Source organism: Crinia signifera, chromosome 6, assembly GCF_055691185.1.
Source record: "Crinia signifera chromosome 6, ASM5569118v1, whole genome shotgun sequence".
In the NCBI taxonomy this organism is placed as follows: Eukaryota; Metazoa; Chordata; class Amphibia; order Anura; family Myobatrachidae; genus Crinia; species Crinia signifera.
In genome coordinates this window covers 275,526,072-275,540,967 of record NC_139222.1, presented here as the reverse complement: position 1 = coordinate 275,540,967, position 14,896 = coordinate 275,526,072, and positions in this window count along the sequence as shown.

Sequence of the window (14,896 nt, the reverse complement as noted above, 5' to 3'; positions counted from 1 at the left end):
CGATTACTCCAACAGGAAATCCTAGTTCGAACCTCTAGCACGGCCAATTGTCCCATCTTCCCTGTAAAAAAGAGTGGAGGGAGGGGCTACAGATTAGTGCAGGATCTAAGAGGGGTAAACAAAGTAGTTGAGAGCCAATTCCCCGTAGTGCCAAACCCAGCTGTCATCCTGATGCAAATCCCACCTCACTGTATGCATTTCACTGTTATTGACCTTTGTTCTACTTTCTTTTCTGTCCCTTTGCACCCTGACAGCCAATACCTCTTTGCCTTCACCTACAGAGGAGTACAGTACACCTGGACCCGACTCCCGCAGGGATTTATAGACAGCCCTAGCATCTTCTCCCAGGCCTTGCATGATTGTTTACAATCCTTCCATCCCTTGAGTGGTTTGATACTGATACAATATGTTGATGACCTATTGTGTTCTGAGTCACTGGAGTCATCAGTGGATGACACTCGACAGCTACTGATGCATCTCTCAGAACCAGGACATAAAGTATCGAAGGATAAATTACAGTTATGCCAGACCAGGGTTAAATATTTGGGCCACTGTCTCACCCAAGGGTTGAGACACCTCACTGACGAGCGAATCCAAGCAATTCAAAACATGGTACTGCCGCAGACCCAGCATCAGATCCGTACGTTCCTAGGCATGTGTGGATATTGTCGCAATTGGATCCCAGGATTCTCTATTCTGACATTACCACTACAAGAAATGGTTTCCTCCACTAAGCCAGATCGGGTCTCTCATACTGAGGAATCCGAGCTGGCCTTTGAGGAACTAAAGGCGAGCCTAACAAAAGCTCCAGCACTAGGAATGCCAGATTATGGAAAACCCTTCGAAGTTTACAGTACGGAATCAGCTGGGTCTGCGGCAGGAGTACTTACCCAAAAACATGGTGATGCCAACCGACCAGTAGCATACTACAGTGGCCAATTGGACACAGTAGCACGCTCACTCCCAACTTGTTTACGAAGCGTAGCTGCAATAGCACAACTAGTAAACAAGAGTGAGGATGTGGTGTTAGGACACGATTTAACTGTTTATGCTCCCCATGCTGTTTCTGCTCTCCTACACTCTGCTCAAACTCGACATGTGTCCTCAGTGCGGTTCACAAAGTGGGAACTGGCACTGATGGCCCCAGTAAATATTACCATAAAGCGATGCAATACATTAAACCCAGCCACATTCCTACCTCATGTGCCCTCCAAGGCACAAAGGGTGGGGGTTGATGGGAATGTTGCTGAAAATGGTAAGGCAGAGTTTGGCGAAAGTGAGGACAAACATGATTGCATGACCTACCTGAATCAGACCTTTACAGCACGTCCTGACATAAGCGACAGCCCATTAAGTGAGGTAGACATAACCTTATTCACCGAAGGCAGCTGTCATAGACAAATGGAGATGGGAGAGCTGTGCACAGGCTACACAGTAGTAAATGGAGGTATTGTGGAATCTTGGACCACCTCACTCTGCACAAGTAGTGGAACTGGTGGCACTGACCAGAGCATGTGAACTGGCAAAATGGAAATCAGTTATCATATATACCGACTCCAGATATGCTATTGGAGTGGTGCATGATTTCAGGGCCATATGGCGCCTCAGAAATTTCATAAAGGCAGCTGGCACACCAGTGGCGCATGTGTCATGTCAGAAGACTCCTGGGGGCTATCCAGCTACCAGACAGAGTGGCTGTTATCAAGTGCAAAGCTCATACATCAGAGAAGGATCTGGTGTCCCTTGGTAACAGCCGCGCTGATGAGGCAGCGAAAAGGGCCGCATGCCCTTTAAATATCTCTTCTTCCCCTATGAATCTTTGCACACTTAACATGGTATCCACATCAAAACTGATAGACATGCATAATTTGTGTTCCCCACAGGAGAGGGCAGTATGGAAGTCGAAGGGATGTGGTCAAGAGTCCACTGGACTCTGGAAAGATGGACATGGAAAACCAGTGGCCCCCAGGGCATACCTTCCTAGTCTAGCCGAGGCGGCTCATGGGCTGACACATCTCGGAAAGGAAGGTATGTGCAAATTGGTGAAGGCCTACTGGTGTGCACCAGGGTTTGCTTCTCAAGCAGGTAGAGTGGCAATGTCATGCCTCACCTGTTTGAGGAAGAACATTGGGAAAGCCATCCCAACAGAGCCATCCCACATCCCTCCTACAGAAGGCCCTTTCCAGGTAGTACAAATCGACTTCATACAGTTACCATCCTGTAGAAATGTAAAGTATGTGTTAGTATGTGTTGATATATTTTCCAATTGGATGGAGGCTTTCCCTGCTGCCTCCAACACTGCTACTTTCACGGCTAAGAAAATATGTCAAGAGTTTGTCTGCAGATATGGTATCCCAAAGGTTATCGAGAGTGACAGAGGCACTCACTTCACAGGAGAAGTCTTCATAATCATGTGTAAACTTCTGGGAATAAATAGTTAACTTCATACTCCATATCGACCCCAAGTGAGCGCCATAGTTGAGAGAATGAATGGTACTATTAAAAACAAACTGGGTAAAATTATGGCTGAAACAGGGTTACTATGCCCAGAGGCACTGCCCATTGTGCTGTATAGTATTAGGACCACTCCCAGAACTCCACTGAACTTGTCCCCCTTCGAAATATTGTTTGTCCAGCAGCCACACATGATAGACCCACAGGATGATCTAAAATGTAACAATGAACTGACTGCTGTGCAATACATACTAAAGGTGAACAGACAGCTGAGGAAGCAGCAAAAGGAATTGAACTTGTTGACACCTGACATGCCTGTTGATAACTGTCATAACCTTGAACCAGGAGATTTTGTTATGTTACGAAATTTTTTACGCTCAGGTTGTTTGATAGACCGTTGGGAAGGACCATACCAAGTCTTGTTGACCAGCACTATATCAATTAAAGTCGTAGAGAGAGAGACTTGGGTACATTTGTCCCACTACAAAAAGGCCAGAAACTCGGACGTTCCTTGTGTTAAGAGCGAAAGAGAAGAAATATCGCTAGAGGCATTGTTCCCAGAGGACTGAAAAGCAGCCAAGGTCAGGCAACTTGTACAAGCTACAGAAAGACAGCGTAACAAAGACCCCTGGTAAAAAGGATGGAAGAACTACTATCAACAGGTTCTTGGTTCTATTTTTGTTCTCTTGTTTTACATAGTTACATAGTAGGTAAGGCTGAAAAAAGACTTACGTCCATCTAGTTCAACCTAGTTTCTTTTTCTCATTTTACCCAAGGACATTCTGTGGCTGCTAAACCCTAGAGCGAATAGAGCAGAGCTCTGGAAGTGTATTAGATGACCCAGATCAGGGTGAGATAGAATCTCTAAGTAAGCCTGATTCTTTACCCAGTGCTGGAGATGGTAAGAGGTATGAGGAATATGTAGTTCAAGGGCGATGTGATGAGTTGTCATCTGGGGAATACTGTGTTTGTATATATTGCCAACCAGAGATGAAGATGGAGTGCATCAAGGTCTTAAACCAAACAGAATGCTGGGTGTGTTCCCAAATACTACACAAAAGGAGTAATGTAGGCATAGTCGCATATCCATTAAAGCTATCAGAGATAAGCGCTTTGAATAAAGGGAGGCCACTGGATAAGAAATACCTGTAAACCAGGTCCCCTAGCCTTAGGTTACACCCATACTAGGTGGATAGATCCCTGGTGTGTTTGAATTTCTCCAGTTCCAGACCAATTGGAACTTGGGAAGTAACATGGTTTAACCAGACGATAACTTACTCACAATGTCCAGATGGAGAGCCCATTGATAAAGACTTGTTATTGAAAATCCGTACCAGTGGAAGGCACTATAAATATGTTTACACAAGGCGTGGCCACGGCAGAGCAGGAGTAGAGGAGTGTGAAGACGGAGCTCCCTGGACATCCATCCGACCTAAAATTGGACGCCCTGGCTGGCTAGCGAGGCTGTGCGAGGACCCGGGCTAATACTACAGTTTGCACCCACCTGAAAGGGAGAAAAAAAAAAGCAGAGCTTACCGGCGGCCGGACGGCCGTACGAGTAGGAGCAGTGGAGCAGGGATCGTGACGATGCCGGAAGTGGTGCAGTATCCAGCTAGGCGCTTGGCGTGATGCGAACCCCCCAGCCGCAGGACGCAGCGTGCAGAGATGAGACAGCGCGAAAAAGGCGCCTGCAGCACCGGAGTGAAGCGGGGCAGCTGGCGGCTGGTATGACCGGTGGGGGAGCGCTATCCCTTTCACTTTGGCTCCCACTCATTACCTTAAAGTGCTATATACCGAGAAGAGCAAGCAGGAGTGGGAGAGAAGGTGACTGGGGGCAGGTGAAAGCGGAGCAGCTGGAGAGGAGAGCCTGGTGGAGAACTGCAGCAGGGGCTTTCTGGAGACTGCCAGGCACTGGGCTGAAGGGGCAGACCAGAGAAAAAAATAAAAACATGCATGTCCAGCCACAGACATATATTGCTAAAGCGAGAGTGTGAATTATAATATCTGGTACAGTCGCAAGTGGGTCTATAGTATTCCGGGACCTTTTTGCATTTCATTCAAGAAAGTGTTTTGGGAGAAGCAAGGGGTTAAAATTTGTGGATTAATTATGTTTATACTTGCAAAGTAAAGTGCAATCCCCTGCCAAGTAGGGAGGGAGACACTATAGCAAACTTTGCTTGATTGGAGAAATTCAAGGGCCTTGGGTCCGGTACGTTAGTCAAGCCACCTTGCCAACTGTGCAATTAATTAAAGCATACCCGCTGCACTCCCAGATTAAAAAAAAAGGGGTCGGTATAAAAAGGACACACTATAAAATTTACCCATGTTGCGAACTGTGAACCAATAAAACGCAGATGATAATGGAGAAAACGGGTAACGCGACCGCAGCAGCAGCGCGGTTGGAGAGATATGCTAGAACATAGGCGGGTGAAAGTACAAATACTTTAAATAATATGTATTATCGGGAATGGCCCAATGAAACGAGGTGCAAACTTCATCGATGGAACACGTAGACGAAGATTTCGGGTGGAAAGCCATACCTTGTCGCCTACTCTCCAAGTAGGAGCAGCTCTTCTTTTTCGATCTGCAAACCTTTTATACCTTTGTGAGGCTTTTGTTAGAGATTTCCTGACTTTTCTCCAATGCTGTCGAAGCTGCTGGAGAGACAAAGTTACTGCTGGTACAGATGTCACAGGTACTTGCTGGAAATCAGGAACCCTAGGATGGAAGCCACAATTAACAAAGAAAGGAGTAGAAGAAGAAGACGAATGGTATTGGTTATTATGCCCAAATTCGGCCCACGGCAATACCTCCACCCAGTCATCTTGAGAGGAGGAGACATGTAAACAAAGGAAAGCCTCTACGTCTTGATCGACCCTCTCCGTCTGACCATTAGACTGCGGGTGGTATGCTGTACTGAAATTAAGCTGGATTTTGAGAACTTTACACAGAGCTCGCCAAAATTTTGCCACAAATTGTACGCCCCAATCGGACACAATTTCCTCAGGTAACCCATGTATCCTAAAAATTTCTTTAATGTATAATTCAGCTAGTTTGGGAGCTGAAGGTAGACCTCGTAGAGGTATGAAATGAGCCATCTTGGAGAATCTGTCTATGACGACCCAAATGGTGGTATAACCCTCTGATGGTGGAAGATCAGTGATAATGTCCATCGATAGATGAGACCAGGGTCTTTTGGGAATAGATAATGATCTTAATGGACCTACTGGAGCAAGATTGGAGGATTTGTGTTGGGCACAGTGAGGACAGGAAGCAACATAGTCTTGAATATCTTTTTTCAGACCCGGCCACCAATACTGACGTGACAGGAATTCATAGGTTTTCTGAACCCCTGGATGGCCAGAAAACTTAATCATGGGCCCAACGAAGAATCTGTTGTCTTGAGTTAGACTTGACAAAAGTTTTACCTGGTGGTACTGGAACTTGCACCATTGTTATGGCAAATGCAAGTGGATCGACAATTGGACTTCCTTTATAGGATCTCGCTTCCTCCTCAGTCTCCCACGATCTAGACAAGGCATCCGCCTTTCGATTTTTTGCTCCAGGAGAGAAAGACAATTTAAAATTAAATCTTGAAAAGAACAATGCCCATCTGGCTTGACGGGGATTAAGACATTGAGCATTTTTCAAATACAGCAAATTCTTATGATCAGTAATGATATTAATAACATGAACTGCCCCTTCTAAAAGATACCGCCACTCCTCCAAGGCCATTTTAATCGCTAATAATTCTTGTTCCCCTATGGCATAATTCTGTTCAGCCGGGGAAATTTTTTTGGAGAAAAAGCCACATGGGTGCAACTGTCCATCAGCTCTCACCTGGGACAGAACTGCACCTATGCCAATGGCAGAGGCATCAGCCTCGAGAGTAAAAGGCAAAGAGACATCTGGTTGAGTCAACACTGGTGCAGAGATTAATTTCTTCTTGAGCAATAAAAAGGCGTCAGCAGCTTCAGTATCCCATTTGGAAGGTTTGGCATTTTTGCGAGTGAGGGCAGTTATTGGGGCAACGATGGTGGAAAAGTCTTTAATGAATTTCCTGTAGTAATTTGCGAAACCAAGGAATCTTTGGATACCTCGGAGAGTGTGACTGAATGGCTTCTACTTTTGCAGGATCCATCTCCAGACCGGACCCCGATACAATGTAACCTAGAAAAGGTATGGAAGACACTTCAAAAGTACATTTTTCCAATTTACAGAAGTGAAAAATTTTCCTGAGGCGGGAAAGCACCTCCCTGACAATCTCTCGATGTTTTTGTAAACTGTTGGCCAATATTAATAAATCGTCGAGATAGACCACCACATGTTTGTAAAGCAGATCACGAAACAGTTCGTTCATATAAGACTGGAAAACTGCTGGAGCATTAGTTAACCCAAAAGGCATGACAAAATATTCATAATGTCCATCTCTTGTGTTTTTCCACAATGCGGTTTTCCACTCATCCCCTTCACGGATGCGGATGAGATTATATGCACCGTGAAGATCCAATTTAGTAAAGATGGTGGCTCCTTTAATTCTGTCGAAAAGTTCCGTGATGAGTGGTAGTGGATATCGATTTTTGATAGTGATTTAGTTTAACCCCCTATAGTCGATACAGGGACGTAGTCCTCCATCCTTTTTCTTTATGAAAAAGAAGCATGCCCCTGCAGGAGATGACTAAGGGCTTATGAAACCTTTGGCCAAGTTTTCCTCAATGTATTCTGACATGGCCTGTGTTTCAGGTACAGACAAAGGGTAAGTACGACCTCGTGGAGGCTTTTTCCCTGGTACTAATTCGATAGAACAGTCCCATGAACGATGAGGAGGCAATTTATCAGTGACCTGTTTAGAAAAAACATCAGAGAACTCTTGGTATTGAATAGGTAACCCTTCTGGTACTTGAAGAGAGACTTGACGGGTTGGAGCAAAAGATTTAAAACATGATTTTGTACAATTAACAAATAACAAATAACACAGACTAATTAACAAATAACACAGACTTAGTTTCAAACACAAAAGTAATTGAACAATTAGGGAACAGTGATCACAATATGGTTTCACTGGAAATCAACTTCAGTAAATTACATCAAAAAGGATCTGCAAAAATACTAAACTTCAGAAAAGCGAACTTTGAATTATTCAGGGAAGCCCTAACAGGAACTGGGTGGGAAACGGTTATGGAGGGAAAAAATGCAGAGGAAATGTGGGATACTCTAAAAAAAGCTGCTTGATTCACTAACTATTGAATACATTCCTAAAGTAACTAGAGGTAAATTCAACAAAAAAAAGCCACCATGGTTGGACAAAAAAGTAATGTCAGCTATCAACAATAAAACCAGAGCCTTTAAATTCTATAAAAATAACTTGAATGAGGAGGCGTTCGCAAAATACAAAGAATCAAACAAAACTTGTAAAGGGGTAATCAAAGCAGCTAAAATATTATATGAAGAGTGCATAGCCACTGAAAGCAAAACCAACCCAAAGAAGTTTTTTAAATACATAAATAGTAGACGTTTATGCTACAAAATAAACCGCTTCTGGCATAAAGTTACTAACTTTCTCTCAGATATGTTCCATGTGCGCTTCCATGTAGAACCGTTGGCGCTTATGGGCATATCCCTTGATAAATGGCAAATGGAAGGGGTTACAGAGCAAAATGTACCAATGTTAATACTGGTTGTAACGATAGCTAGAAAATGTATCCTCATCCACTGGACTGCAAAAACTGCTCCCCAGTTAGCAGCAGTTAAACAAAAGCTGTTGCAAATTCTCTATTTTGAAAGAAGATACGCAAAACTGGACCTGTCGTATGGATCAAGTAGATTTTTCAGGAAGTGGACACCTTATATTGACTCTCTCGACCCTACAGTAAAATCTCATATTTTATCGGTCTTTGACACTGTTTGAAGCAATCGATTGTCTGATTCACGTACATACTCCTCTTGATGTCAGTTGCGGTTGGCTTAGAAGTGAAATGCCTCGAACTGGTACTCTCTTAGATGTGAATTATGCTATTCTCTGCATTCTAGTTGAAACTATAATTAGGACTACTGTATATCCTATAATACATTTAAAAATGTTAAACTAAAAGGTTATAACTGATGTTGATCTCCATTGTATCCCTCCCCTTCCCCCTTCCCTCCCTCCCCCCCTTTACTATTCTCTCCACCCCTCTCAACCTCCTTGAACCTTACCTAAACAATCCCCCCTGTCTTTGTCTTTTGTCTGCGTGATTAGGTCTGTCTGTCTTGTTTGTCCTGTCTTGACTTGGCCCGCGATGTTGCCTCTAATTGTTTAGTACCTTGATAATTAGATACTTTAATTGTAAACTTAGTCTGATAGGAAAATTTTTCCACTATTATGATGGTGGTTGAGACTGATATTACAAAAGAAATCCTGAATATCTTGGCAAGCCACAGGGCTTATCTTCAGAACATAATGTAGATATTATTGATGTATATTGTAATGAACATTATGTGCTATTATACATTGTGTGATTGTAATGTTATATTATGATGACCTAATACTACTATTGTTGTTAATGTCGAAAAATTTTCAATAAAGAAAATTAAAAAAAAAAAAAAAAAAAATAGTAGACGTTTAATTAAGGAAAACATAGGCCCACTAATTAATACTAGTGGAAAAAGTGTTACTGAGGACAAGGGAAAAGCAAAACTGTTAAATGAGTTCTTCTCATCAGTATTTACTAAGGGAGAGCAGACTGTGGAACGAACATTTACCACAAACGGGACAAATAAGCCAGATCTCATTGTGGATTTCACGCCGAAGGAAATAATACTGAGGCTCAAAACAAATAAATCACCAGGGCCAGATGGGATTCATCCGAGGGTATTAATGGAATTAAGGGATGAACTAGCTACCCCCCTACATTATATCTTTAGCAAGTCACTATCGTCAGGTATAGTACCAAAAGATTGGAGAATAGCAGAGGTAGTGCCAAAATTCAAAAAAGTAAGATCCCGCTAATTACAGACCCGTTAGTTTAACATCAATTGTGGGTAAACTATTTGAAGGATTTTTAAGGGATGGTATCCAGGAATATTTAGACCATCACCGTCTACTTAGTACTAACCAACATGGGTTCGTGAAAAATCGTTCATGCCAAACTAATCTACTAGGGTTCTATGAAGAGGTTAGCAAAATCCTCGATAATGGAAATGCTGTAGATGTGATTTTCCTAGATTTCGCTAAAGCATTTGATACTGTCCCACACAAGAGATTGATTAATAAAATGGAGAACCTAGGATTGGGTGAAAGTATCTGCAGATGGGTAGGGAATTGGCTATGTAATAGAGAACAAAGAGTGGTTGTGAATGGTGCCGTATCAGATACGATACCGGTACTAAGTGGAGTGCCCCAGGGTTCGGTTTTGGGGCCCATTTTGTTTAACATTTTTATTAAAGATATTGGGATAGGGTTACTCAGCAATGTATCCATCTTTGCGGATGATACAAAACTTAGCAAAGTCATCAAATCATCAGAAGATGTCACCATGCTTCAAAATGATCTTGCAATTCTTGATGAGTGGGCAAAAAAATGGAAGATGAGGTTCAATGTAGATAAATGTAAGGTTATGCACCTTGGGAGACACAACCAGTGTGCAAGTTACAACCTTAGCTGAGAGGAACTGGGTAATTCCATACTTGTAAAGGATCTAGGAGGCCAAATAGACAGCAAACTGGGATGTAGTGCCCATTGTAATGTAGCTACAAAAAAGGCCAACAAAATTCTGGCATGTATTAAAAGGGGAATGGAAACTAGGGACTCAAGGGTAATTATGCCACTGTATAAAGCATTGGTGAGACCTCACCTCGAGTACGGAGTGCAGTTCTGGGCCCCACACTATAAAAAGGACATCATAGAATTAGAAAAAGTCCAAAGGCGAGCAACAAAGCTTATTAGGTGAATGGAGAATTTAAGCTACTGGGAGAGATTAAGCAATTTGGGACTATTTACATTGGAAAAGAGACGTTTAAGGGGGGACATGCTCAACATGTACACGTATATCAAGGGCCATTATAAGGAACTGTCACACACCCTCTTTTCTACTAGAAAGGAATCTAGGACACAAGAGCATGAGTATAGATTAGAAGAAAAAAGATTTCATTCAGCTAGTAGAAAGAATTTCTTTACGGTCAGAACAGTCAAACTCTGGAACTCTCTTCCCAGAGAGGTGGTAACGGCTGGCTCATTAAATGCGATCAAGGCAAAGTTGGACAAACATTTACTGGAGAAAAACATCCATGGGTACAAATAAGAAATATAATCTGTAAAATCTGTAAAATATCAGAACCTACCAAATCAGCAATGGATATCTATACCAGGTTGAACTAGATGGACGCAAGTCTTTTTTCAGCCTTACCTACTATGTAACTATGTAATTAGTACTCCAAGTTTGGATTTGAGAAGTTACCCAATTGATACTGGGATTATGGGTACATAACCAGGGGAGTCCCAGGACGATTGGGTAGGAGGATTTGGGGATGACAAAGAACTGTATTCTTTCTGTATGTAAACCAATTTGCAGAGTTAAAGGTTGGGTTTTTTGTGTGACATCTCTCCCAATATATGACTCCCATCCACTGCAGTGAGATATACAGGGCGATGAAGCGGTGTAGTGGGTAGGTGCCAATGCTTAACAACATCAGTAGTGATGAAGCTTTCTGCTGCTCCTGAATCGAGAAGAGCTGGCAACTGTCTGAGCTGATGTTTAACCTGCAAGGAAACTTGAAGAATACAATCTTTGTTATTTAGAGAGGTAAGGACAACCCCTAACCTGCCCTCTCTTTTACAGGTTAGGTTCTAGCGTTTCCCGGCTTCTTAGGACAGGAATCGACGGAGTGCTGGGGATCAGCACAATACAGACAAAGGCGTTCAACTTGGCGATGTTTACGCTCAGCTGGAGTTAGTTTGGAACGGTTAACCTGCATAGGTTCTTCCTCTGATAAAGAGGATGGCTTGGTAGCAAGAAAAATAGGGTTAGGATCAGATCGGTTTCTCTCTTGATTCCTTTCTCTGAGCTTCAGATCAATTTTTGTGCATAATGAGATTAGATCTTCTAGCTTAGGGGGTAGGTCTCTAGCACCAAGCTCATCTTTGATTTTGTCTGAGAGTCCATTCATAAATGCAGCTAAAAAGGCCTCCTCATTCCACGCCAACTCGGCTGCTAGGATTTTGAACTGAATTAGGTATTGATTAAGGGTCAGCAGCCTTAGGATTTTGAACTGAATTAGGTATTGATTAAGGATCAGCAGCCTTAGGATTTGACGCAGCCTTAGGATTTCTGTAGCGGCGAAACTGACACGCCCTGGTTTATCAAAAATGATTGTAGCGATAAACCAGGCATAATCTGCTAGTAGAGGATTTTTCCCATAAGGGAGATGCCCAATTGAGGGCTGAACCAGTAAGAAGATATATCACATAGGCCACTTTGGACCTCTTGGTGGGAAAATATGAGGATTGAAGTTCAAAATGAATCTCACATTGATTGATGAAACCCCTACAATTTTTAAGGGTTCCCATCAAATTTAGCTGGAGTAGGTAGTTGAAGGTGAGCAGTAACTCCTGTGGCAGTAGGCATAGGTCTAGATGATGGTGCAGATGTAACTACAGGCCCTTGACCTTTTTGCAACGTACTTTGAATAGTGACCAGTCTCTGGGTCAGGCCCTGAAGGGCATGAATAACCTGCTCCTGAGCAGCCTCCTGTTGATCCAGACGAGCTGCAAGTTGTTGTACAGGAACAGCGCCTCTCTCCGGACCTGATGTTGGATCCATGGAGTCAGTAAAAACTGTCTCGCTTTTAGAAGCACCAGCTGCAGAGTAACGTAGGCTGGGTGCTTTAACGTAAAGGGGTTGCATCCACGACAGAATGGAGTGAAACAAATAGGATAAAATGAAGTTGGTTTAATAAAGGTATTGCAAGACAATGATACTGATGGCACAAATGATATATGGCAGATATGCAAATATAAAGTCAATAGTCCAATATGTTATTGCAGAATATGATGATGCTTGGTACTTGAAAGAATATTGGAATATTGCTTGAAGAGTTGAAGAATAAATAAAAGAATCGGATTGGATAATTGAAGATTGAATAATTGGTTGAAGATTGGATGACTGTATTGAGGATTGGAAGATTGGATTGAAGATTGGAAGATTGGATTAAGGATGGGATGATTGAATTGAAGATTAGATGGTTGGTTTGAAGATTGGATGATTGGATTGAGGATTGGATGATTGGATTGAAGATTGGATGATTGGGTTGAAGATTGGATGATTGGATTGAGGAGTGGATGATTGGGTTGAGGATTGGATGATTGGGTTGAGGACTGGATGATTGGGTTGAAGATTGAATGATTGGATTGAGGATTGGATTATTGGATTGAAGATTGGATGATTGGGTTGAAGAGTGGATGAGCGGATTGAAAATTGGAAGATAAATGAATAATGAAGATAATGAATGAAGAAGACTTATCCTTGCTGAGTAAGATCGTAGCTGCAGACAGAGGTGACCGTGGAAATAACCATCGTGAATGTGAAGCAAGGTGAGACCCCTTGGGAGGGCTAACCTTGTTGAATCCTCATTGGTGGCAATGGAGTCAGTGGCACTTGGAGCAGTTGACGATCAGAAGGAGACATTCTTTGAATATGCTCAGGATTGTAGTGGACAACTACAGAGCCAGACCGGAGCAATGATGCTGAGAGATCGACATCATTGTACTGACTGCCGGTCTAACCTGGCCAGTCAGTACTTAACAGGTGGACTGTGCAGAGATAGGTCAGGCAATCTGACAGGGGAGGCGGAGCCGCACAGGAGAGTCTGAGGTAACCAACAAGATGGCGCCCACCAGAAAGAGCAACAGATTTCAGCCATTCCGGATTGTATGCAGCTGCGCAACGCCGGCATTCAGTCAGAGAGCTAACCAGGCACAAACACATATGGCGGCACGCCACTCATACCCTGCATGGAACCAGAGCACACAGCACCGGTGTCACCACGCGGTGACAGCGCAGCCACATGTACCGCACTGGAGCCAGGGACACAAGCAGAGGTGAGCGCCATGGTTTTATAAGTGCAGCTAGAGAGCCTAGGGCTGAGTACAGCACAGGGGTTTTGGGTAAATGCCATGGTGGATGTGACATATTGGTATGGATAACTCGTTCATAGCCTCATATTAACTCTTTATCAGCCTCTCGTTGTCAATTCATCATATATATTTGTTTACTCCTCAGCTCGCCACTTCAAAATTACATTATTCAATACATATGTGGCTTTACTTAAAAAGATACATAAAAAATATATATAAAAAACTAATTTATATATGGATATAAACCCACATATACAGGCATACAGTATAATCATAAAAATGTATACACATCTGCATGCACATACATTAATCCACACATATGCATGCACATGTTCACCACCATTACATATTAACCTTATTTCATATCTCAAGCACTACCCCTAGACTGATTTTTTATTTTTTTTTATTTTTTATTAGTTGGCTAATGCCCTCTCCTATACATAACATTGAATAATCACACTAGAAAACAATCATAATAGCGATATCCACATAACCCCTACATTGGATTATCTATCTGACTGTAATTTCTTAATCATCCCACTGATCTTATATACAGATGAATTTTGGCAATTCTATTCTATCCTGACTATAACTATTGTGTCCCACATATTATCCTAGATGTCTTAATGACACGATTGAAATGAAGAACATCTAGGATAATATATGGGACACCATAGGTGCCGATTTCTGTTTTTGCTGGTGGGTGCTCAAGCCAAAAATCCGCTATATAACCATCTAAGAAATCTCTGAAAGGAACCCTGCAATTTAATATACACTGGGACTGGTAACTATACAATGCCTCTGATATGTATTGAACACTCATTATGAAATAGCCTCAGTATATAAGAATATACTGAGCCTCGTCACTTCTTTATGTTATATGTTGTATGTCTTGTGTGTCAGTTGTTTTTATTATATTGTATAAATGAATGATGCTTTTTATAATAAATAAGTGATATCACAAATCTTGGTATCTTAATGTTTTTTGGCTAAGCAGTGCCACCTAGAGGTACCAGCATATAGCTGGATACCAATTCCTTGTTTATGTCAGGGTTGCCAACTTTTACAGTCTCCTCTCCGGGACAACCTCGGAGAGGAGACTGTCAGCATCACATCTGGGGGCGGGGCCTGATGGAGATATCATCAGTCCCTGCCCCCATTGATGCAAATCCCACAATATGCGGGTCTCCGATGAGGGGGCTGAGCTAAATATGTAGATTTGCGTATTTAGCCCCGCCCCTTCCGCCGAAAACCCGCGAATCGCGGCAATTTCAAGGGCTTCTGTACCCAGGTACATGAGGGGCGGGAGGGGACCGCCGGAATCCGGGAGGG